A 25,084-nucleotide genomic window follows, 5' to 3' on the forward strand; every position below is an offset into this window, starting at 1 on the left:
GGGAGAGCGGGCGGGGGTGGTGGGGGGTGGTGGCAGAGCCCCCGACACAGCATGGGGCAGTTGGGGACAGTGGGAATCGCCCTCTACCTGGCAGCAGCCGGTGAGTGCGGGCTTTTTTTTTTCCCCCCCAAAGAGCTGGGAGCTGGGGCCAGGCGGGGCTGGGAGGACAGGCAGGGGGTGGGGCCTGTGTGATTCAGAGATTTGGCTAATTTGGCAGCAGCCAAATCTCTGAATCAGATTTCGCCAAATGACTTCAGGACAGTGATTCGAATCACCAAATCACTGTCCCCTGAATCAGCCCAATCTGAAGGGAATACTAGCCTCTTTGCACAGGCCTAGTATTTATGCACATGCTCCAGAAGTGAGGGAGAGGGGGAAAGTGCTTTAATTAGGCCTCCGAGAGCTGCTCTAATTAAAACGCCCAGAGCATCTTGTGAATCAGTGTCCCTGCAGTTCAAAGCGGTTTAAGCACCCCCGCCGCCATTTTTAAGCACAGGAACACTGGTACAAGAGATTCTGGAGTCTGCTGGAGTGCAGTAATTACCACACTCCAGCAGACTCAATTAACAAGCCTGCTCCAATGCACAGTAGTTACAGCATATCGGAGCAGCATCCCTGCTCCTGTATAGATGCCCCTATGTCATAGTTTCCTGATTTTTGCATTGGCTGAGGACCAGTTCACCTGAAATAATTGGTTGGACCAACTTTCACTCAGCTATTTGTGGACCTGATCCTGAGCCCACTGAAGCTGAAAGAACGATTTGCCTTAATTTTAATGGACATTAGATGAGGCCTATTACATAGAAAGTAGCAAAGGACTATTAGGAATATCACAGCCAGTCTTTACCTCTGGTCAACCCTCTCTATTTGTGATTCAAAGTGTGCAGCATAAAGCCATACACCACCCCAATGGTACCCCTAAGGAACGGGAATTACAGAAGGGTCATTCAGTGAGTTTTATGGCCTCCCTCTACAACCACAGCAGCATAAAAGGGTCGTGGAAGGACTGGGAGTCTGACCATAAGTGTCTACAGGTATCATTGTTTCTCCTGTCAGATTATACTGAATCCACCATGAGGTTTGGTCTTCCAATTCTCTACCAGAGTGCTTGATAACTACTTCAGCATCCAGGCATAATTTACTCTTAGAAAGCCACAATGTCCACAGAAATAGCAGATGGTTACAGATTCAATACATGAAACAGTATGTAGTATGTTTTCACTCCACAACAGGCAATTCAGATTTTAGAAAACCTTCTTTGCAGGTACCTGGGCAGCTAGGCTGAAGGCCAGCTACCCAGGCATATTTGCAAAATATATTTACAGAAGGAAATGCTCTTTGTTATTGCTGTTTGTTCTCAAGTTTTCATCAGGAATGCGCGTGGAATGCTATTCTAGGATTGTTCAGACACACGAATTCCTTCTGCTCAAGGACAGCGTTGAAAGTATGATGGACAGAAACTACAGGTCTTTTTGTCTATTTGGAGTATTCAGTCAACACATCATAGGTTAACAGCCCCACCATCCCTCCATTAATTGGATATGCATCCACAATTACAATAACACCTAGGAAAATGTTAGTAGCAATTTTCTGGGTTCTTAATTGCTGGCTGCATGGCTGTAAATTGACCATGGGCCTGAATTCCTCCCCACAGCCCCCTGAAGGAAGACTTAAACACATTGTACATTTTAAACCATTCCCCTCTTACGACTTTTTTCCCTTATGTTCTTCAAAGGGACTCGCATTATGCTGCCTGCACTGACTCATCTGGTTGACTTGGCACCTCTTCCATGTCAGCAGCACGCCCTGTTAGAAATCAACAAACCACAAATTTACAGTTGGAAATTCACTTGCTCATGCTAACTGCAAGCCATAATAATTTGCACCTATGTGGCACTTTTCCCCTGATGATCTCAAAGCACTTTATAAGTAAGCAGAGAAACTAAGAGAAAGACAAGTTACTGGCCTTGTTTTTAAGAGTGCTGAGTATGTGTAACACCATGACTGCAATGGGAACTGCAGGTGCACAGCTACTTTGAAAAAAAACAGACTGCAAGGGATTTAACCAAGGTCCCCCAATAGAATCAGCTGAGGAAAAGGGATTAGAGGCCTCACTCTGACTTCCCAGCTCTAACCACTATACAGTGCAACTCACTGCAACTCACAGTATCTAAAGACTTCACATTGAAGGATGTTCAATAATCTCCTAAACATGGAATATCTTCTGATATTAGTGTTAGTTAGGAGAATCTTATTTCTTAACCCTTCCATTATGGATAATTAATTCCTCTTTTCTTCCTCTCTAATTTTCCATCAAAACCACCCATTTAGTGACTGATAATTCTGTGCCTTTCTTCTTTTGACTGTATCAGTGCTGCCACTGCATGTGAGAGAGAATGACTGAGTAGATGAGTGAGGTAGAAAGAGAGGGGGAGTGGAAGGGGAGGGTTAGAATGGGGGAAGAAAGAGATGAAGAACAAGCAGAGGTCAAAGCAAAGAAGAGTAATGAGAAAACAGAAGCAAGGAAAAGTCAGGAAAAAACAGGAAAAAACAAGAGGAGCAGAACAGAGGAACAGAATAGGAAATCAGGTAGGATTTGGAGCAGCCGGAGATTAAAATAAAGAAAATTGTAGAGAAGCTGCTCATACAGAAACAAGGTGAAAATGGTAAAAGGACTGGGAGAACACATAGCATAGTGCTACTGACCCGCAGCACTCCTTTGCACCGCATCTTGCATTGGTGGGGATGGCCGAGGAGAAAGGAAGAGGCTGGGCTGTCTGAAGGAAGAGGAGTAGGCACTTTTCTTTGCCAATGCAGCCTCCAAACCCATTTCACGGAGACTTCCGTGACCCTCCATCAAAATCTCACAGCAACAGGTTGCAAGATCAGAGCTTTAGAGGGAATAAGGACAATCTGTCATCATATGCTGAAAACCATGGGGCCCCAACTGTAATTTGGGGCTTTCAGACGGTATCAGAATGCAAAATATTATTATTAATAATGCTTGCATTTCTTTGTAACATCTCATGTTTTTAATTGAAAATCTAATAATAAGTGCATGGAAGTGCAGTGAAGCTTTCTTTGTCAGGCAGATGAAGTGGGGGTAAGACAACCCTTCTTGGAGAAGGAATAGTTCAATGGAGGAACATGCAAAGGTCAGTTACTCAGAGCTCTGCTGTATCAAACGTGTCCCTGGATCCTGTCAATTATGGCCACAGTCTGGGTCACTCCTCTCTAATATCCAAAAGTGACACTTGCATTTTTTCTAGGAAACCAAAAGCATACTCCATGCAGCTTAACGGAGATGCAGATCCAAGGTTGCTTCAGCACAAAGTCCCAAGGTTCTCCTGCACAGAAGCTGACTGCTACGAAACAGTACTGAGAAATGGATGGACTTGTGCTCAGACAAGGACGAGGAGTCAAAAGGTTTGTGTCATGCTTTTGGGCTTGCTATAAACTGGTTGTGATCTGGGACCAACATTTTTCAAAGGTGTCTCATACATTTGGGAGCCTCCATTTACTGGTTCTCAGTTGCAAACAGGACCAGGATCTTGAGGCTAGGGACAGACATTCAAAAAGCCTGAGCCTAAATTGATTGAATCTTTGAAGGTTAGTCTAACCTGGCTAGGCTAAATCACTTTGTAACTGCACAGACTTCCCCACTGGACTGAAAAAATTCAGGCACATGTCTGCAGTGGCTCAAGCTAGAAACCGGGGGGAGCTAGAGCAGCCCCCACCCTTCCCTTGCACAGTGCTGAGCTGAGGGGGGCATGGCCAGGCCCCAGCCAGACACTCCGATTATTCCCCCCCATCTCCTGAGCTGCCCAGCAGGGAATATTTAATCGCCCCTACTTCAGTGTTTATCAACCCATTAAGAAGACAACGCCTCATTAGTTCAAGCTCCTCTTAAACAGCTTTTCCAAGAAAGGACATTACCAGCTACTTGTTGATTAGCTCCAAAAATCCTGTCTGCCTTTGCCATCTCCCACAACATGGACTGTAGCCAGCACGTGGTCTGCTAGTTAAGGCTGAGGTGTCTGCATAAGGTAGAGGGATGGGGGGAATACTCCCTGCTTAGCAGGGAGAAACCAGGCAGATGCTCTATGCCTGCAAGTCTCTGACAGAGCTGCAGCCAGGGAGCAGAGAGAAGGGGCCATCCCTCCTGTGAAGCAGAGAGCCCCGCCCAGCCCAGAGAGCATGCTGGGATGCTGGGGGAGTCTGGTTTATCTGAAACAAGCAAGGTGTCTGGGACAGACATTGCATAAACTGGTTTGACCCAAATCAGTTTAAGTGTGATACTACATTCAACCAGGTTTCTCTCAAACTGGCTTCAGCCATTTTGCACTGGTTTACGTGCAATGAACATCTGTTCTGTTACAGGTTTAAACCAGTTTCTGATCACTTAAACCAGTTTATGTGTAATCTCTGTGTCTAGCTTCAGTGGAGTACATCAGCACAGAAACCACCAACTCAGCAGGGCTATGCTGTTTTATACCAGTCGATGATCTATTTTTTAAAGCCTGATGGTGCTGAGCACCTGAAGGTCTTAGTGGTCTGAAGCTTCAGCTGTGCAGTCTTGGCACCTCTGATAACTGGGCAAGAAGCATCTCAAACTAGTCTTAAAGAATTGATGGGCACCTTTAAAATGTTCAGCCTTAATATTGCTATGCTGTAGCTTCACCACTGGTAAAACTTGGATAATATTTACCCAACTCACAGGGCTTGTGCAAAGCTAATATTAATGCTAGCATGATGCAACAAGGTCTTTGGAAGGAAGGCATAATACGAGTGCATAGTATTATCACTACTCTCATACATAGTTAGTTTCTGTACAAGAGTGTTAACTTCTGACGTCGTGGCTCCTGCCTATTGTTCCAGCTCAATCTGCACGTCCACAGAGCTCAAAGTGCCTCAACACAAGAGAATTTCCTGCCCAGGAGAGCATCCATCACACCATCCTCCTGTGAAATACAAAATATCATACCCAGAAGGAAACATAATTCAACATCCTGCTTGACGCCAGACAACACTGAGGTAAATAGACCGTTCTAACTTTTGTCTGAGCCTAATTTGCACAAAATGAACTATTCCAACCAGGAGACCTTATAACACCTTCATCTCTCCTGTGAAATATGAATTTTCATTTCCACCTAGGGTAAGTTTTACAATTTTTGCATTCTCCTATGCCTGAGAAAGGGTGAGTGTGCCGGAAAGCTTGAAAATAAAGAAATTGTTTTGCAAATATCTAATTGGTCTAATAAAAGATATCACCTCTGCCACGACTCTTGATGCCTTTTACCGGGAAACCAATAAGGCTACAACCTGTCCCTGAAACTTTTGACGGTATCACTTTTTCACAGTGTCTTTTTCTAACTCCCCCAGCACGGAGAGAACATTTATGCCATAGTCCGTTTTTTTAATTCTATCAAGATACTGAACATTTCATGCAAAAATTGTCTTTTACATTGTGATTTCTATTCACTAAGGTGAAGGAGCTAGGAACCAGAAAGGCTCCAATCCTGGGTACACTTGCATCCATGAGTAACTTAATGAACACAAAGATTTCAGAGGGACTACTCATGTGGAAAGTTCAGCAAATCCAGATTTATAGTAAAAAGTACAGGACAGAAGCCAAAATAGGCTACTGGAACATCATCTTTACATTTAATGAAATGCAGAATATACTGCTTCTATTCTTTAAGTGTCAGCTTTGCTGTTCCCATAACTAGGTTTATAAATGCAGGGCTTTGAGTATTTCAAAATACATTTGGAAAAGGATTCTCTCTCAGTTTTACTCCTAAAAATAAAGTGCTTCAGATATACATCTTCCTAGCATTTCGTTAAGTATGGTTCATTTTCTTGCTTACATTTTATGGCCGTACGAGATGATGTACTGAATACTTTGTCAGTCAGCACACTGTTTTTCAGTATAATAGTACCCATTATAATACGATTTCAAAATTGTGCCTATAGAACAAAGGAATGGTTCTGGACTTTGTGCTGTAAATATTAATTATTGTTTGAAATAATAATTAGTTCTCTCTGAATGTAGCCAAGTTATTCCCATTAAGTTTTTCTCTGTGGAAAATGGCTTGTGACTGTAACAAGGGCTCCTTACGGATCTCCAGGAATATTTTGCACGCCTATGTTGTTTGTTTTTACACTGTCTGTAGTGACCATGTATAAAAAGTTCACTGCAAACCAAACTTACTTTGGTAATACCTAACAGATTACCAAGTGGTGTATGTGAAGTGCCTCGGGGACACTATATAATTCTTCTTCAAACCATTCCTCACATATGTAAATGCCAGCTCAAAAGGTCCATTTCAAATGTGCTTTTCCTTTACTTTATCTTCTTTCCCTTTTCAGTAAAAGGCCATGGATATGGAGTTCATTCACCAGTGTTTGTTATATATTTTCCCTGTGCCCAGTCCAGGAAGTACAAGAGTGCAGTACTACTCTCAGCCTTGGCATCAGCTGTCATAGGACAGAACTGGGGAGTTCAATCCAAAATAGACAACTCCATATGACTGAATTAAGCCGCCAGGCTTTCAAGTGCAGACTCATGACATCTGTGGATCTGGCCCAGAGGAGATATGTCACATACACTGAGCAGTGAATTGGGAGTGGGTATGAAAAAGGAAGTTAATAAAATACAGAAAGGTCACACTCTAAATAGTCTATTTGAAAATCAGATGTGTTCTGCTTAGGGCATTATGTATTTTCTCCTTTAACAGCATACTAGACACACTGAGGTACATGCATACCAGCTTATGCAACCAAATAAACTTATCACACTCATACACCCCCAATCCACCTGCCAGAGTGCCATGCTCAATTCCCCTGCTCACTTGATGCCGATACCTCCAAGTCATTGGGAGGAGCAGGCTCCTTCACAGCTGCCAAGGTTTGTAGAGCTCCCTGTGTAACGTTGCTGGTGAGTTGTCAGTCTACCCCTGAGCAGTATGATAAAGATAAAGAGGAGCACAAACCTATCTCTTGTGTCCTCCGGAAGTGTTTAGGTTGGATAGGGGTGTTGGGCAAAGCTTAGGACTGGGGATGACCATGCACCCCAGAAAGCAGGTGTGCTGGGGGGTATGGATTGAAACAGTCCCATCTTAAACACCTGCCCTAGGTATCTCAGTGGTCAAAATGAACATGTCTATCCCATTTTCAGTGGGATGCTAGGACAGGTGTTTGAATTAGGTCTGGTTACCCCACCACCCTGACACACTAAGCTATGACACAGAGTGGGGACAGCCGAGGGTGCTGGAGACACTCAGTCCTCTTCGGAGACCAGAGAAATAAGGACACCCTGCTTAGGGCAGCTTGGAGAAGGATACAGGAGGAAGGCTGGGAGCTTGTTTGGAGAATAGGTAGGTGAGCCTGAAGCAATCTGGTTTTGGGAAGAGAGTTGTGGAGTGAGCCTGCAGCTTTGGGAGGAGGCAAGGGAGGAGAGGCAAGCCCTGGCAGAGGCTTTCCCATTGTGTCCTAATTGCCATGAACATTTCTCTTCTTCTGGCTCATTCCCCTCAGCCAATTCATCCAGTTTTCTTCCTTTTGTGACTCCCCCCCCGCATCTTGTGACTCTTGAGCCTCCCCATCTCTTGACTGTAAGTCCTTTGTGCACCCAGTTGGTTCTCCCTCCTCCGAGGCTGGAGGGAACCAGTAGGATGAACAGTGAGAGCAGAAGGGTCTTCTGGTCCCGACGCGTAGGGACAACCCTGCTCCCTCCACACTGAGGTGAGAGCCCATTAATGGGATGTCTCGCAGTGCATTAAGTTATGCAAGTGTATAAAGTTTGTGCAATATAACATCCCATTCTAGATATATTAGGTACTAAGTAAGGCACGCCAAAAATAACTCTAATGAAACTGTTGAAGTACATAATCATTTTTTTGCTGCTAGAAAGCCTTCTCAGCCTAAATCTATTTTTAATTATCAGTAGGTTACTTTTAAAAACAGAAATCTACAAATAGCTCTTCTTTACTGCTTCAGATCCTGAATCATCCACGAAGAATAATAAAATCACACCAATTTTTTAAATAAAAGTAGTATTTGTAGTTATTTTATTTTTTTCTCTGTAAAAGGGGAATTAAACTATTAAAGGACACCTTGTTAAGTAATTATATAGCAACATCGCTGTGCAATTAAATAGCCATCAGTCCCTGCAGCTGAGAAATTTCAGGTAATTATTCAAAGATAATTTAATAGGAGAATTACTGTATTCAAGAAAGCATTAGCTAGTAATCTACCTCAATTAAAGCGGCCAATTAATTTCAGCACCTTGATAATAGTCGCCTTTTGCAAAACTATCCTCCCCTACAAACACACACACACATACATGATCCTACATTTTAAAATATTTTTTTAAAATATTCAAGTTAATTTGATGCATAGAAGTTGTTAGTAAGTAGAGAATCACTTTTGGAGAATTGAGAATAGTTGCATTTTACGTGAGGATGCCAGTATTCATTGTTTCTATTGCCATAGTGTAAAAGCTCTCCCTTTTAAGTGAGTTTATATCATGTGCAACATACAGTTCCTAAATGTCTAGAAGAGGACTATGAGCAACATGGGCTTTGGGGAGAATCTTTATCAAAAAGGTAAATGGTACCTGCCCACACCAAAAAAAGAGAGCACAGGGAAAGCTGCATGCTAAATGAAAAATATCTCATCATGGCAATAAGTCTTCAGGGAATTATAGGAATCTCACAGAATATTGCTTGGATACGCTATTGTACAGTACATTGGGGACAGAAGTCATTAATCAAGCAATTGCAAAGTGTTCATTGTAAAGAAATTTTGGGCAGAAACATGTAATTGTGAATAACACACAGTAATCTCCTGAAGCACTAAAATGTTTTCTCAAGGTCAGTACATAACTGAAGATTCACTGATCCAATGGGGAATATCGGTAGTTTTTCTATTCTTAACTTTGTTTCTGTGAATTAAAGACATACTTAGCATGATATTACATTTGCATGCGCGATTCGGGGCTTGGTGAACACAATTACCAGAAGTAGAAGAAACAAGGATGACTTTGGTATTTGATTTTTCAATGGCAATTAGGCACCCAACTCCCACAGAACCATAATGAGTGATCTCCTACCTCTCATAGGCCCCTTTAAAATGCCAACTAATAAGAATCAACAAATGTCCAATATTAAATGTGCTATCATCCCACTGCTTGCTGTTCTAACCATCTTCCTGTTACCTGTAATTTTCTTTCTGTGACAAAATTGCAGTTTTCTTATCATTTGTTAGGACTGTATTATTATCGGCTTATTTAACATAAAAATGTTTTAACACGGTAATAAATGTTGGCTGTAAATGGTGGGGAATAGTTAAGCGATTGAAATCTTCAGATCAGTCCACTGCAAGTACATCTTGGCAGTTCTCTTTTCTCTCCTTTAAATCTTGGGGATTTATTTACAAGTGGGTGGTACTGAAGTGTGCCGAAAAGCAATCTTCGCTTTTGACTATGGACATTTACAGTTGAACAAATAGCTTCAGTAGCTACCAAACCATTTAAAAACACAACACCCAAATTAGTGACGGGCCCAAATGAACTCCTCCCCAGTCTGAAAAGGCATGAAGTTTGGGTAAACTGAGATCTATCTTTTTTTAAAACAGTCAATCCCTGTAAATTTTAAGCTGTAAATCCCTCCAAACTGTGGGTCGGGAATGGAAATGAAATTTGTGAAAAAGGTTAATTTCTAAGTGGAAACTTCAATATACAAATATTAGCTTCTGTTGAAGTGACCTTCAAGAAGCTTTGCGTCTTGAGAACTTTGTTAAGCAATCTGACACTACAGAAAATGTGCAAAGTTCAAAAACCTGCCCTAAATTACTGCTTTCTGTCACAGGTTGCCTGTATTTCCTCAAGGACTCTTCAGTAGTGAATTACAGTTTTTACTAAGCTCAAGAGCAACCAAAATATTATTTTCTGATTAATTAGCCCCATCCCTGAGTTTAATATCATGAATTTTGGAAAATGTAATCAGAAAATCCTACACCTCATTCAGAATAATGATAATCTTTAATTTCTGTCTTCATTGTATTACCACTTTATCACATATTATTAAATATAATCACAAAAAAGTGCCATTTGGTTCAGTCATGTGATTTCATATCTTAAAGGGAAGAACCAATGATACAAGGATTTCATTTGGTACATTCCTGTTATAATCTTATCAAACCAACTAACCAACTAACCAACCAAACAAACAAAAATAAAAAACGCAATTGCTTCCCTAGCCAAGTTCATCTGAGACTAGAATTTCTTTAAACCTATACCAAATGTGGATACATGAAACAGGTCCTTATCTGCATTTCTAATCATCATCACCCCCCCCCCTTTTTTTTTTATTTTTAACAGTAAACTCAAAATTAATATCACCACCCAATGACCTCCAATATCAAATGCAAGAAAAATCAGCTTTTTTATATCAAGATCTAACTTTGAAAGGACAAATACAGCAGAGAAAAAAAACTTGATTCTCTGAATCAGCGTCAAATCTTCGGTTTCCTCCAAATCGAATCAGGGACAGTGATCTGAATCAATGAATCAAATCACTGTCCCCGATTTGGGCTGAATCCAAATCCGAATCAAATAGGGCCCACTTCGCACACGCCTACTAAGTAACTGGCTGTGGGGAGGGGCTCCTGTTCCCTTTTATTCTTCTCTCTGATAAGAACCAATGAAGTTATCTCATATCTAGCTATAGCATTCAACACCACCATTGCTATATGCTGGTAGAATTAGAGTCAGAATGTATATGGTGGCTGCATTGTAAATTACACAACCAGAATCAGTAATTGACAGTATTTACCATTGAGAGTTACAATTCTCTTGGCATCCAGAATCAAATTATATGTGTATCAAACCCGCAATCACAAGTTTACTCTCTGAACAATATAATCCAAATGATTAGAGAAGGTAGAGATTCATCCAAAATAACCGCAAGATACCTAAAGGATTTAATTTGCTCCATCATGGTGCCACTTGCTGTTCTAATTATCATTTCATCCAGAGTTACCTGTAATTTTCTTGTAGTGCCAAAAAATTGTACACTTTGTTTTCTTAACATTTAGTAGGAGTCTGTTATTAATCAGTCATTTTTCAACATTCGGAAAATTGTTCTGAGGATTTAATACACATCTTATTAATGGACCATCCACTGCAAAATCATCTGCATAAAATGGTTGGTAATTGATTGATAAAATATTAAATAATATTAGTCTTAATAGGAACCTTCCAAGAAACCTCATCATCATCAGACAATGAGTCAAACTCACAGGAACACAATTGAGAACCTTAATAAACTGGGATTGCTGAGATTCTTATTCAGACACGCAGAGGATTTTGAGATTATTTCTCCAATATTTTTCCGCTACTAAAGAATGATCATCTTAGCTCTGTCAAAGACACAAACCATTTTTGTGTACTTTTATCCTAGAAAAGTTTAATGATGTGGACATGGATGCAATGCAACACGCATACTGTTCTATGGTTAAATGCACAGGCCAAAATGTTATTACCGGTAAACCAATGAATACTAGTGTGAATTTCAGTCATGCACTGGATTAAAAGGACTTCAGATTCAACCCACCAATCACAGTGGAACTCACTACCATTGTAACAAATATTTAGATGCCAGAAGCAAACTGAACTCCCCACTTTAAATCTCCATTTCCCAGGCAGGCAAGAGTATCAGTCAACTCATTCCACTCCCCGTGGTCCAACAGGTTTGAAATTCCCTCTTCCCCTTAATCTGACAGAACCCATTTTTGATAATCTTCTGAGTAGGTATCTTAACCTTCCAGTCTAAAAGTAGAAGGATAGACTAATGGTCAAGGTATTTGTGGGGAACTTAAAAAAACCTGCCTTCAAACCACTGCCTTCAAACCAATGCAAATTCTCATTTGCATTGTTCTAGCACGGACTTCACATGCAAATATGGGCAATCCACTTCATCTTGGTTCGTCGTATGTAAAATGGGACTCTTGCAAGGATGACTATATTAACAAACATTAAAATAACAGGAGGCTATGTAAATAAACAAGCAAGACAGAGCTAAGTGAAAAAAATAGGTGAACCTTTCCATTAAAAAAAAAATCCACATTTTTCAGCAAAATTCAAAATTCTAAAGAATGATGAATGGCTCATATTATAAAAACTATCTCCCTCATCCTCCCTCTCACCTTTTACTTTTCTTCTCCAATGTGGCTGAAGGAAAAACATTTATGGGTTGGCTTCTTACAGAAAAGGACTGGGGGGGGGGGCGGGAATTATAGTGAACTGTAAACTGAACACGAGTCAAAGGTGTGCCTTTGTTGCAAAAATAAAAATTAAAAAAAAATCCAATAGCATACTAGGTTGTATTAACAGGAAGGTCACTTGTAGATTCAAGGAAGTGATGTCTTCCACCCTATTCAGCAGTGATGAGGCCTCTCCTGGAGTACTATGCCCAGTTATAGGCACTGAACTTCAGGAAAGACATGGACAAATTAAAATGTCCAGAGAAAAGCAACAAAAATGACTAGAGGTCTAGAAAAAATAAGATAAAAGGCTTGAAGACCTGGAGAAGAGAAAACAGTGGAGCTTTGATAACAATCTTAAAAAACTTGCAGAATGGCTTTAAAAAGTATGGTGATGACTATTCTCTTTGGCTGCAGGGTAGAGGACCAAAAATAACAGCCTTAAACTGCAACAAATGAAATGTAGCTGTATATTAGGAAGATCTTTCTCCCTGTGATGGTAGTTAAGTATAGCAACAGGTTAGATAGAAAGGCTGTAGAATCTCCACAGTTGGAAGATTTTAAGAACAAGTGAGATGAACGCTTTTCTGGAATGGGTTAGACAGAGATGATCCTGCCATGACCAGGGGGCTGGACTCGATGACCTCTTGCGGTCCCTTCCAGCCCTATTTTTCTATGATTAGTTCATCATTTAATTTATAGGAGAGACATCCAAAGTGCATCATAGGAATCTGAAAACACTTCAGTTTTAAGTTTGAGCAGTAATGCAATGATTCTAGCAGCATCATCTATCTAAAGCCTTAATGACAAACTGGTTTACTGTGGACTGTACTGGGGATAGAGCCATCTGATTCAATTCCAGATGCCTCACCCTGTAGGAATTAGGTATTTTATTTCCTTTAAAGCTCATCCAAATACTGGCCCCACTCAAGATAATGGCATTGTTTTTACTAAAACACCACCTAGGAATTCTGCCATATCCCATAATCCCATCTGTTCGAAGTCCTGTACAAACAGAATAATAAAAACATTCTCTGACCTAACCATTGCCAATAAAAAGCATCAAAATTAGCAGCATAAGAAGCTATTGCCATTACTGAAAATCAAATCAAAAGTATGCCAACAATTACTTATGTCTAAACAATTATTAAAGGAAAATGTTATCCTAAAATATCTGAAAACTGAAATATGCACAAAGAAAAAAAAGCAAGCCCAATACATGTAGAGTTATAAAAAAGAATAAGATGCTACAGAAAGGGCAATTTTATTGTGTGCTTAATTGATAATCATCTTGACACATCAAATAAAGGATCAATATCTTGTGGTGGAACAGACAGGGGTCATCAGCCATTCTGTAAGCTAATGCTCTATAGGATTTGGGAATGCTGTTTTTAAAAAACATCAAAGAGTAATGAACCACAGAAATGCTTTGCCAAGTTCTCAGAAACACTTACATTTAACAAAAAAAGAAAGAACCCCCCCCCCCCCCAAAAAAAAAAAAAAAAAAAAACATAAAATCTAATCCTGGCACCAGTAGGTTACAACTTTGCATGTCCCCAGGGCACTAAAATAATACTCTTTAGAACAGCAGGTGGACTATTTTAGACTTCAGCTTTCTAGTTCTAACAAGGCAATTTTTTTTTTTAAGGAATTAAGGATGCTAATCACAATCTCCAAATGTGCATTGCTGGGTAGCAAAAATACTAGACCACAAACTGACATAGCAGTAATGTATTGTGCTACTATGAAGCAGAAATAAATAGGAAGAAACTCAAGATCCCAGGCCTGCCAGGGCCTGATGTATCACAAAGGTCAATGTAATTGGCCACATACAGCAGAATCAACCTCCACGTCCTCCCCTAGCCAAGCTGACTGCAGAGGAAACCCTGCCTTCCTACTGGGCTAAATGATGTCTAAAGCAGGAGGAGTGGGAGGTCTGGGAATATTAGATGTAAAAATGCAAGGAACCCTAAAGATGCCATCAAAATTTTGCCTTTAAGATATCTTGTGACCAGCTGAGATTTTTAAAATAAGTATGAAATATTCCAAATGTTTTACTAAATGACATTTTCAGTAATCCTGCTCCAGCCTTAATTTTTACTTCAGTAGCAAATGAAATATTAACAATATTACTGTACATATACATGATGGTAATTTTTGTTTAAAGGATTTTTTTTTGTTAATTTACACATGTACCCTTCACCAAGCAAGTAGTCTGAATCTATGGAAAGAAAACATTTACAAGTGCATTAATGCGCTTTACTTAATGCGCATTAAATCTAGTACCTCCATTGTGAGGTACCAGGAAAACGTGCCTTAGCTGATCTTAATGTGCATTAATTAAATGTTTTTGTGACATTTTATTGCATGTTAAAATGAGCTAATGTGCATTAAAGCACATGTGTAGACTCACCCACAAACACCAGAGGGATTGAATCTACTTGACTCACCTAAACTCACTTAGGAGAGTACAGTCGGGTGATGAGCTTATGGAATTATATTTTCTAGGGTGCCAGGTATGCATTAGATAAATTCTCATCTAGAAACAGCATTTCTGTCACTCTGCTCTAACTCCAAAAATATTCTCATTTGCTTACAAATTCTGTGCCTGAGAAGGGACTGCCTTATCTTGAAATGAATAAAATATCTAAGAAGAGTGGGTCATTTTACTGTCCAGCTGTAAACTCTACAAGTGTGAATTTTACTGATTTAGCTTCTCACACAGTTAATAGAACTGCTCAAAAAGTAATGTTTGTCAGTATTGAGTTCTACGAACTCATCATGATGCAGTTTTATCTATAGAGATGCCAACAGAAACAGGCAATAAACCTACCGGCTAAAGTGTAAGTCTGCGAGGAGACCCTGCTGCTGATCCCAAAGCAGCCCTAAGGAAAAAAAAAAATCATTCTGCTTTAGTTTTTCAATCTGTAAAACAGTAGGAATATTTGTCTTTGGAGTTCCTCAGATAAAAAAAGGACAATCCCTCTCCCAGCCAAAGTAAAAGGATTAACTGAAATGATTTATAATGTGGTTGCCTGAAATGGGGAGGTATTGGACTCTGATCCAAGAGGTCCTCCCAGTCCTAACACACTTAAAAGCATGTTGAGTATATTCTGGTTGGACCTAGACAGTACTTCAAGTATAGCTAACTTAAAGAAGCAGTAGAAGATAGCCATCCTTTCTTATTCAAAATTAAAGGAATGTTAAGAAATAAAAAAAGTCTTTATTAAAAACTGATTTAGGGGGTGGAATCCTGGCCCCACTGAATTGCAAAACTACACTTGCAAATTTCCCCTAACTTCAGGATTTCACCCAATTTATTTTCTAGATCCCATTAGAGAAAGCACTTTTGCTAAAGCAAAACCAGGTCAAAAGAGCAAGAGGGATTATGAGGAAGGATTTCCTTAGAAGCGCTGAGAACTGAGGAAGAGATCTTGACCAATAGTGAACAAAGAGCTGAATCAACATTTTCTGCATACTCATATTAGATGATCACAACTGCATCTGAATGAAAAATGTTGCATATCTGATTAAGGTTTAACCCAACGCTGACATTTTGCTGCCAAAACTTGAAGTCTCAAAACCAAGTCAATCTCCATATCCAGACGAGTTCATAACTCTAGAACACTTCGATGATGTGGCAGCTTGTCCCCGACCTCAGAACTAGTATCAGCAGATTAGAGAGCAGTAAAGTTTGTCAGTATTGACTTCTACCCAGTCATTAATAATAGAAGAGAAAAGCACATCAGGAAAACTAAGTTAAACTAAGTTCAGTTCTAGCTATTGTCTAACTATGATAAATGACTAAATGATAGCAATTAATGATAAGCATGGTTTTACAAGAAGTGGATCATTCCAGTCTAAGTTAACCTATTCCTTGTTGATGATGGAAATTTAGCAAAGCTTTTGCAAAATAATACATGTTTCTTAATAAGTTTTACAAAAGAATCTTCGCGAAAATAATCAAGCTACAGCTTATAAACTAAACACAGATGAACAATAAGGCATGAAAAATTCAAATAAACCTTTATGTAACATACACCGCTACTGATATATTTCTTCACATATTACAAAGAAATCTTTAAAAATGAATTGAACACTTTGGCTAGAGATTATGCATGAGTGGTAAATTGTTCTAATACAAAAGGGCATCCATTTAACAAAAAAGCAACAAATATCCTCCTGAGTACTACAGGCTAACGATCAACTTAGTCAGTTTAGGGCTCTTTACTTATTTATTATGCAACATCAGACATCCCAAGCTGTTAGTGCTACTTAGTTAAATGAATGCCTGTTCTAACAAATTATATGATAAATGAAGGACCATCAAATGGTATACAACTGCAGTAGTGCAGAGATTATTGTCTAACAACATATTATGATATGGCCTACATTTATCTTGTAATGCATTGGAAAGCTTCGGTTCACTTGCCTACTAGTCAGAGCATTGAATGATGTACAAGAGCTGTACTGGAGAACAAATGGGACTGATACTGGTGATGCTCTAAATCTTATAACCTAACAAGCGCAAGGCTCTTGTGTAAGCATCTAACTTTAACAAACAGAAGAGAAAGCCCCGCTGAACTCAATGAATCCATTTTTAGGCTTAAAATTAGGCGTGTGCTTAAACATCTTGCATAATCATTTTCTACACCAAATAAAACTTAAGGATAAGAAGCAATTGGTCATCTATTTTTCATTCCTCATATGAGGTATAATCGTATGAGATTGATTGTACCCTCCACTCCAACCTATTTCATTTTAGGATTCACAACCCCCTTCATGATCTAGTCCATAATGCAGCCAGAGAGGATTCCTTGATGCAGATTTGCTATTGCCATGCTTTACTACCCACAATATAAATCAATTATAAAGCCAACTTCTGGGCCACATTTAATCTGCTTTTTCTCTCATAGGATTTTATTCTTGTTTTATTACCAGTTAATTGAAGACAATATTGGGCATCTAGGGTATAAGGAGATTATACTTCTCTTGTCTCATGTAGTCTCCAAGTTACCTATTCAAATGAGAAAATTTTACAACAAAAGGTTCACAAGCCTGAACTTGTGCTTAGATAACTGCAATTTGTTATTACTACTCTTTTCACTCTTCTGGATGTTATAGACAACAGCTGTAAGAAAAGAAAGGCTAAACGTATGTTCTACCAAGCTTCACCCTGAACCCGAGTCCTTTGACATGACAACCTGGTATAGGAGATTAAACGCAATCTCATTGGGCGCTTGTACACATGACAATGTCACAATGTACACATGATGAAAAATTCCCTTTGTGTGGCTTAATGGCATCATGCATTCCATGTATGCAAGTTTTGGGGGTTTTAAATGAGTTTGTATCGTTGCAGACTAAACTACACCCCGACGTAGTTTAGTTTGCAATGTTGCAACTTGGAATATTGCAGCCATTAGTCAGCTCGTCCCCCACCAGCCATGGGAGAGGCAGGCAGGCTCTGCAGAAAACGAGGATTGGGCCCCTTGCTGCTTCTACCTTCAGCAGGCTTCTGTGGTCAGCACGATGCCTGGGCCCACCTGGGAATGGTCTGGTTTGCCCCTGGGGCAGCATGGGGTGGTGGCAGATGGGCGACTGGGTGTGCTGGTGGCCAGAGAAGGTGGCGAACGTGGTGCAAGGGGTGTGGGGTCACCCAGGCAGGCTGCTAGCTTCCCTGAGCCTGCCAAGTCTTCCAGCATCAGTGCACTGTCCCTGCCACCTTCTCTGGCCACCAGCACACCCAACCACCATCTTGCCACCTCCCTGTGCTGCCCCACGGGCAAGCCAGACAGTTCCCAGGTAGCCCCAGGCATCCTGCTGACTGCAGGAGCCTGTTGAAAGCAGAAGCAGCGAGAGGCCTGATCCTTGTTTTCTGCAGAGCCTGCCTGCCTTTCCCATGGCTGGGGGCAAGCTGACAGATGAATGGCACCCTGGCCACAGGACATGCGGGCAGGCTCTGCTGAAAGAAAAAAAAAAAAAGGATCAGGCCTCTCCTCATTTCTGCCTTCAGCAGGTGCCTGAGGCTGCCAGGACAATAACAAATATACACTGATGGAAAAAAACCCCCACCATTTCAATTAAAAGCTTACCATTTCAATTTAGGGGGCATAGAATGCAACCCTAAGGACTAAAACCCTGTCACGTGTATAAGCACCCATAAAGTTTGTTATCAAAGGCAACTTTCCCATAGAGAAATCAGGCATCTTGACCACTTTAGAACAGAGGCTATATGTATTTAATTTGTTCAAAGAGAATCCATTGGAAACAAAATAGTATAAAGAGTCTGATTTTCCTTTGTGTCAGCTTCTTAAGTCATAGGAGATCTCTGCTCCAGCTGAAACAATTCTCACCCCTTGCTTATCCAGTTAGAAGCATGACTGCTATTTATTATTCGTATTGAATAGCACCTTGAAGTCCTAACTGAGATGCAGGCCCTATTGTACTAGTTACTATATGAACAGTTGTGTGTTGAAGAATCCTAAAATGCTTCTCAAATCTGCCAAGTCCAGAGTAACGAATCCTCTAGCAAAATCCTCTTTATACTGAATCAAATCACCGAATCTTTACATCAAATCAAAACCAGATCACACATACATTGCAGGTTCTGTCCCATTAAATGCACGATGGCTTATTTCATGGAGTAAACTCTGACAAATTAAAGAATAAATAAAACACTATAGATGTATATACTGTGTGTATATATGTACGTATATGTATGCCTCTTAAATTCCGGAGGACAGTGAACCCCAAATACATTCACATACCCCTCAGAAATTACACATGGCATGAATCAGAAAGTCAAGGTAGAGATGACCCTATCCAGTTCCAAACTTAGCAAAGTAGAACAGTGATCATGAAATACCGTCCTGAAGCAAAGAATCTCCCAGAATAGTCACTCCAGAAGATGAAGAGAAAAGAATGTGCTATACAGCTGGATATGAAGTGGTATCAGTAGTATGTGCATCTATGAATACCATCAGCAACTCTCTGCTGCAAAATCCTACCCCGTCTTGTGCAGATGCATTAGGAAGGGGAAGAGATCATAATGAGCCTGTTCTCTTCCACAAGCCATTCACACAGGAACAAAGAGAGGACTCTGCTAATTTAAGTATCCCTATAATCATGAGGAAGCTTGGTCAGCTGATGTGAGGACATGGCCGGATCCCCATCCCCACTGTGTGTATGTGGCTGTCAGCAGGGGGTACAATGGAGACGCAAGAGGATGTTCCTTAAAGGGGCAATAAGGAGTACCATTGAGTATGTTGCCCCATGTTTTGTTTAGCTCTCTCTCCTATTGGAATAGCAAACCCTGAGCCACCTAAATGACCACCTCTTCCTAGCACACCTCTGGAGACTTAGCTGCTATGGGAAAATCTTGCCTGAATATGTTAAATAGGTTGAAGGAAACACATGGCACAAAAAGCCAAAAAAGAAGGTGGGGGGGGATCTGGAAAACAAGGAAAACGATGTAATAAAAACAGACCCCAGCATGTTTTATACTCTAAAGAAATAATGTCATTTCTAAATTACGTGCAGACTTGTTTCCATTTTCATATTCTATACCAGGGCTTTTTGGAAGCTACAGAAAATGAGCACAAGAGACAAAAAAGTACTTCGCCCTGCAGGAATACAAAAATTGTAAAAGCACAGGCAGCACTACAGAGGAGCAGTGCCATTCACTCACAAAGAATTTTGTGCATGTAGATGGCTGATTAATTGCTGGCCTGCCTAGACGAAGCTGCAACGAGCCAGATACTGTCAGCATGCCATCTGTTACCATGGAAATGCACAATGTTCCTGTTTCTGACAAACCCTTGAATACTGGATAGATTGTGCCATATGTAAATAAGGCAAATTAGTTTTCCTATATCTTCCAGACAAGGTTAGACTAAAAGAAAATATATCTGTTTAAATATACTGTAACCTCTAAGATGTGAACTGGGTAAACCTTACTTTTTTTTTTTTCCATAAAAACCTCAAATTGTTGTTAAAATTGAAAGACAGCGAATGAAAATTAACAAACAAAATTAATTCTCAACCACCAGCAATATTTACAAAAGCAACATTGAAGGATCAGCACAGTACATTACTCCACTTCTACCTTTACAAGGGACATGACATTTTACGTTCCGAGATTATTTTTCCTTCTGATTTGGGCAAGGTTAGCATATTCCATGTGAACTGGGAAATATCTATTTTGTATAGTAAGGCTTGTTTTAGTTTAAACACTTAGTAAAGATACCGGCTATTCATGAGATTTTTTTCAGGCTTGAAACTAAAAAAATATGGCTTTTAAAAGCTAGAAGACTTTATACAAAGATATATTTTAGTAAGTCAATGGCTAATGGAAATCAGCACAGCTCCACTGAAGTCAATGCTGCCAGTCTGGTTTACAACAAATGAGGTTTTAATCCCAAGAATTCTATAAAACTACATTCAGGTCACTGAGCTGCTATAAATAATAAGTCAGATTATTGTTACATGAAAAATAAGACTAAACTTCAGAGCTGATTTTAGAGACTGACCCCTTTGTCTAACTTTTAATTTTCTTTAACCTAGCCTAACAACAAATGAAGTAGTGAAAATAAGTGAGATGTGTGTCTTCTTGTGTTTTTTGGCCATGTAACAATATTTTACATGAGGAAATTACAAGTTGCAGGAGATATTCTACTACTGGACTGGATTCTCCAGTCAGATGATGCAATATAGTCTTAAAACAAATGCATCCATCACAAAAGCCATCATCCGGTATCACTCATCGCATGTTTTCCCTACGGCCAATGTATCCGAGGAAAAGGGGAGCAATTAGAGAAAAGGAGTAATGTCCAAAGCATCCCCACACACTGCTCATTCTCCAATGTCATTTTCGTTCTTCTAAACTACAAACATCTAATGTTAGAGCTGCCTTCTGGGTGCTTTAACTCGGTGCAGGGGCATACAACACTAGCAGGGTTGCAGAGTTGTAAGCCAGCTTTCCATGTATGCATACTACTCATTCGCAATGAGAAGGATATAGATTCCAAACTCATAACTCTCCTCATTGGAAGTGAAGAGTTTATACCCTATTACTCAGTTCCCCTTCCAGCACCAACTCAATGTGATTGCACCACTCAAGGTAATGTCTGGTATAACTGCAGTCAAGAAATAGGCACAACATAATTGTCGTGAATACTTCCATGGCACATGATTCACACACTTAACAGCTCCTGTAACAGTAAAGTTACCCTGTTCATGGTAAATCAGTTGTGTGTGTTAGTGTGCTCTTTACATGGTCCTTTTCTTGATAAGCAACTTCGGTTGATAAACAAATTTTTAAAACTGAATAGCTACCTATCAATCTCCAGTGCAAATGTGTTCAAAACAGTCTACTCCTTTCCTACTACATGTAAACTCTGGCTTTTACCTGTTTATAGGCCCTAAAATCAAATCATCTTGGACTTTCCCCCCAACCACTCATCTATGAAATCAAAATAAGTATTCTATACAGTGGAAAATGTTTATATAAACCACATTACTTAAACTAATGAGTGCCATTTTTGCTGAGACAAAATGAAGGCTACGCACTTCTATCTGGCATTCTTTGAGATGGACTCTGAACAGTCATAGTCATGGAGGCACCGACCAGATGAAGCTCCAGCGGCAGAATCTTCTCGTCTTGTAGCGATGTCCACTGAAGTGTTTCAGTGCCTGTACGACCATCCTCCCTCCCCTGTCTTCCCCACACTATTCTTGGACTGTTCTGAGTGCAAGACTGTGAAGACAGGAATGGTACTACATCTACATCCATTCCTTTCACAGCCTAAGACTGAAATAAGGACTTATGGCGGGGGAAAGGAAGGTGAGAGGAAAGTGTGTATGTGAAGAGTTTTTCTCAAAGGACTCTAGGTGCAGGCAAGTAACCTTCATTGCTTTTTCAAGTGTCTTCTGCACATTTCCACTCTTGGGATCATTTGAAAAGCATCCCATGAGGCTTCCTCATCTGAAGAAGGCAGAACTCGGCAACCTCACTAAACAGTGAGTGGAGCACTGCTCATCGAAATTAAGCATCTGAATGGGCTGCCAGCTCTAATGAACACTGTTTTGTAAATGTATGAATAGATTTCCAGGTTGCAGTTCTGAAATTTTCTGCAGTAAGTGTGTTTCTAAGATGGGCCATAGAGGTCACCTTTGCTCCATGGTCTGTGACCCAATACCAACAGTAAGGAAAAAAGAAACTAGTTCATAGCTCTTTTCTATCCGATGCCTAAATCACTTAGACAGCCCTTTTGATGTAATTACCTATCCTTTCTTAGGATCTGCGTAGTAAATAAAAAGAGCTGGTGACTTCCTAAATTCTCTGGTCCTATTTAAGTCATAAGATCAAGTCCTTTCAGCATCTAGCATATTTGTAGAACACTGGCAGACTGATTAAGACGACTATCAGTTATAATATTCAGCAAATATTTAGGATAGGAATAAAGAACTAGTTTGTCCTTATAGAAAATTGTCAAGGACGGGTCAGATATGAGGACTTCCAAATCATGCATTCTTTTAGTGTATGTTACAGCTAGAATGAATGTCATTTTAACAGAGACATGGAACAAAGAAACCTTTCCTATACATTCAGAGGAAAGCTTCAAAAGACGAAGACTTCAGAAGACTAAATTGAGAACCTAACACCTTGTTGGATTTTTAAATGCTTCACACATATTGACTAGCCCCTTCAAAAAGTTCTTCTACTGTTTCATGAGTAAATATGGACATACATTGAATCAGAGTGCAGTGAGCCAATGGAGTTGCTAGATAAATCGTTATGGATAACAAAGAGAAACCCTAAAGCTTCAAATCAAGTTAAGCTTAGATCAGTCATGGTTATGCTAAAAATCTCTTGTGTTTTAAGTCATAGCACTTGCAACTTGACTCTTGTTTGGGACTTATCAATGCACTCAATATTTCCAGGGAATGGGTATACTAGGATCCTATGGTCCAAAATATAAAGTGAAGTGATTGAGTCTTGGGTGATGCATTAGGCCAGGGGTGGGCAATTATTTTGGGTGGAGGGCCGTTTACTGAGTTTTGGCAAGCTATTGAGGGCCTCATGACAGGCAGCCAGGGGCAGATAAATATTAATTTTCTCATTTTTTTTAGGGGCCCTGCAGCCTGGTAGAATGGCTTGGTGGGCTGCATCTGGCCTGCGGACCGCATTTTGCCCACCCCTGCATTAGACTGTACTGCTGAGCCTGAGGCTAACAAGACAGATGTATATTTTTCTGGTAAATTGAAGGAAGCAGATATATGGGCCCTTTCAACTTACATGTGCTACCCGTGCTGATAGACACTTTGTAGGTAAGACAAATAGAAGGCCTCTGCACTTCCTCTACCAGAAATACAAGAGGTGTTGATGATGTGAAGGCCAGAGTTGTAGGAAATAAAAGTCTTGTAAACACAGAGCTTTGAACCAATCTTGAGTACAGAGAGGGAATTATGCATGTAGTATCAAAACTTCCGGTTAAAGGAATTAAGCTTTACGTTTCTAGTGTGTGTTGAAGACCTCTGTCTATTTTCTGGATCAGAAAATATCTGTAGTAGAATCATTTTCCTTTGGGTTTCCTTCGTATGTTCTTTAATGGTCCCTGCTTTCAGCAGGGGGTGAACTCTCAACAGTTTCTCATGCAAAGATTCCTTGAGTAGGGATGGAGTCAAATTACATGAATTAACTTCCTTATACCATTTCTACAAATCCTGTTTGCAGTGATGGTGTTCCAGATGTTGAAGAAGTTGAAATAATCCATTTCCAAAGGAAGGCAGAGAAAGAAGGAAAGATGGTTCAAGACTGGCATGCAGTTCTCAGGACCCACATCAAATCGGTGACCTAAAGCCTGCTAACACTCAAAGGTCTTCCTCTTCTGTTGTTAAACAGGAAGACGCTGCTAGTAATGATATTGTTGTTTTTGCATGCTTAAAAAAAAGAGGAGGTCAAAGATTAGTGCTGCTGTCTATAGCATGTATTGCACAAAGACAAGCACTCATGCCTTCTGCCAGGGATCTGGCTGTTGACCAACTAGGCTTCATTTTCTCCAGGTTCTCACCCATTCTTACCCTGAACAACCAATTACTTTCCAAAGGAAGGTCTTCCAACTCTTTTGTTTCTTGTGAAGAATTGGCTGTCTTGAGTCATACATTTAATCTTAATGGAAAGGCTACAACTATTCCTGTTACTTCAATATCTGAAGAGTCAAATGATGCTCTTAGTCCAGGCTTACCTGCTAACTGTCCTTCAGTTATCAAGGCTTCAGATAATTTATTTTCCTCTTCAGGCATTGGTTTAGAAATATAGTCATTTTCTCCCAAAGATGGTACAGATGCCCAGTAGCAAAGTAACTAGATACTGTGTTCTAATGCCCAGTGATACTGAGGAAAAAAATTGTCAACACATGCCTCATTTTGCCTTCTCTCTGGTATGTACCACTGGCCTCTTTTGGATATCTGCACTGCTGATCTCACCATATGAATACTGGGAACACAATATCTATGGAAGAATTAAAACTCTGTGTGTTAACTGAGGTAATGTTTAGGATTTTTTTTCTCCTTGATATAGCCTGGCCAGAATCAGATGTAGACCATACTATTTGAGGAATTGTTAAATCCCTCAAAACCAGAAGAATGAGCTTACTTTCAGAAAGGGGATTAAGAACATTGGATACCTTCCATCTCTTTCATTAGAGATAGTTAAAAACATTCATCCAATGCAACCATTCCATCTACTAGTTCATCAAAATGAAAGGCATCCTCTGATGGGAAACCTGTTGAAATAATTGCATCATCATCAGCAGGA

The 25,084-nt window shown here is 40.1% G+C and overlaps 1 long non-coding RNA gene across 1 annotated transcript in view; it reads right to left on the bottom strand.

The window, feature by feature from the left end:
* Positions 1 to 2,745: 2,745 nt before the first annotated feature.
* LOC102384744 overlaps positions 2,746 to 25,084 on the bottom strand; it is a 252,016-nt gene continuing 229,677 nt past the window's right edge. The window contains exon 3 of the long non-coding RNA XR_323062.1: positions 2,746 to 2,891. This is a non-coding gene — a long non-coding RNA (uncharacterized LOC102384744). The remainder of the gene's footprint in view (positions 2,892 to 25,084) is intronic.

This window comes from Alligator sinensis, unplaced genomic scaffold (assembly GCF_000455745.1).
Source record: "Alligator sinensis unplaced genomic scaffold, ASM45574v1 scaffold301_2, whole genome shotgun sequence".
Classification (NCBI taxonomy): Eukaryota; Metazoa; Chordata; order Crocodylia; family Alligatoridae; genus Alligator; species Alligator sinensis.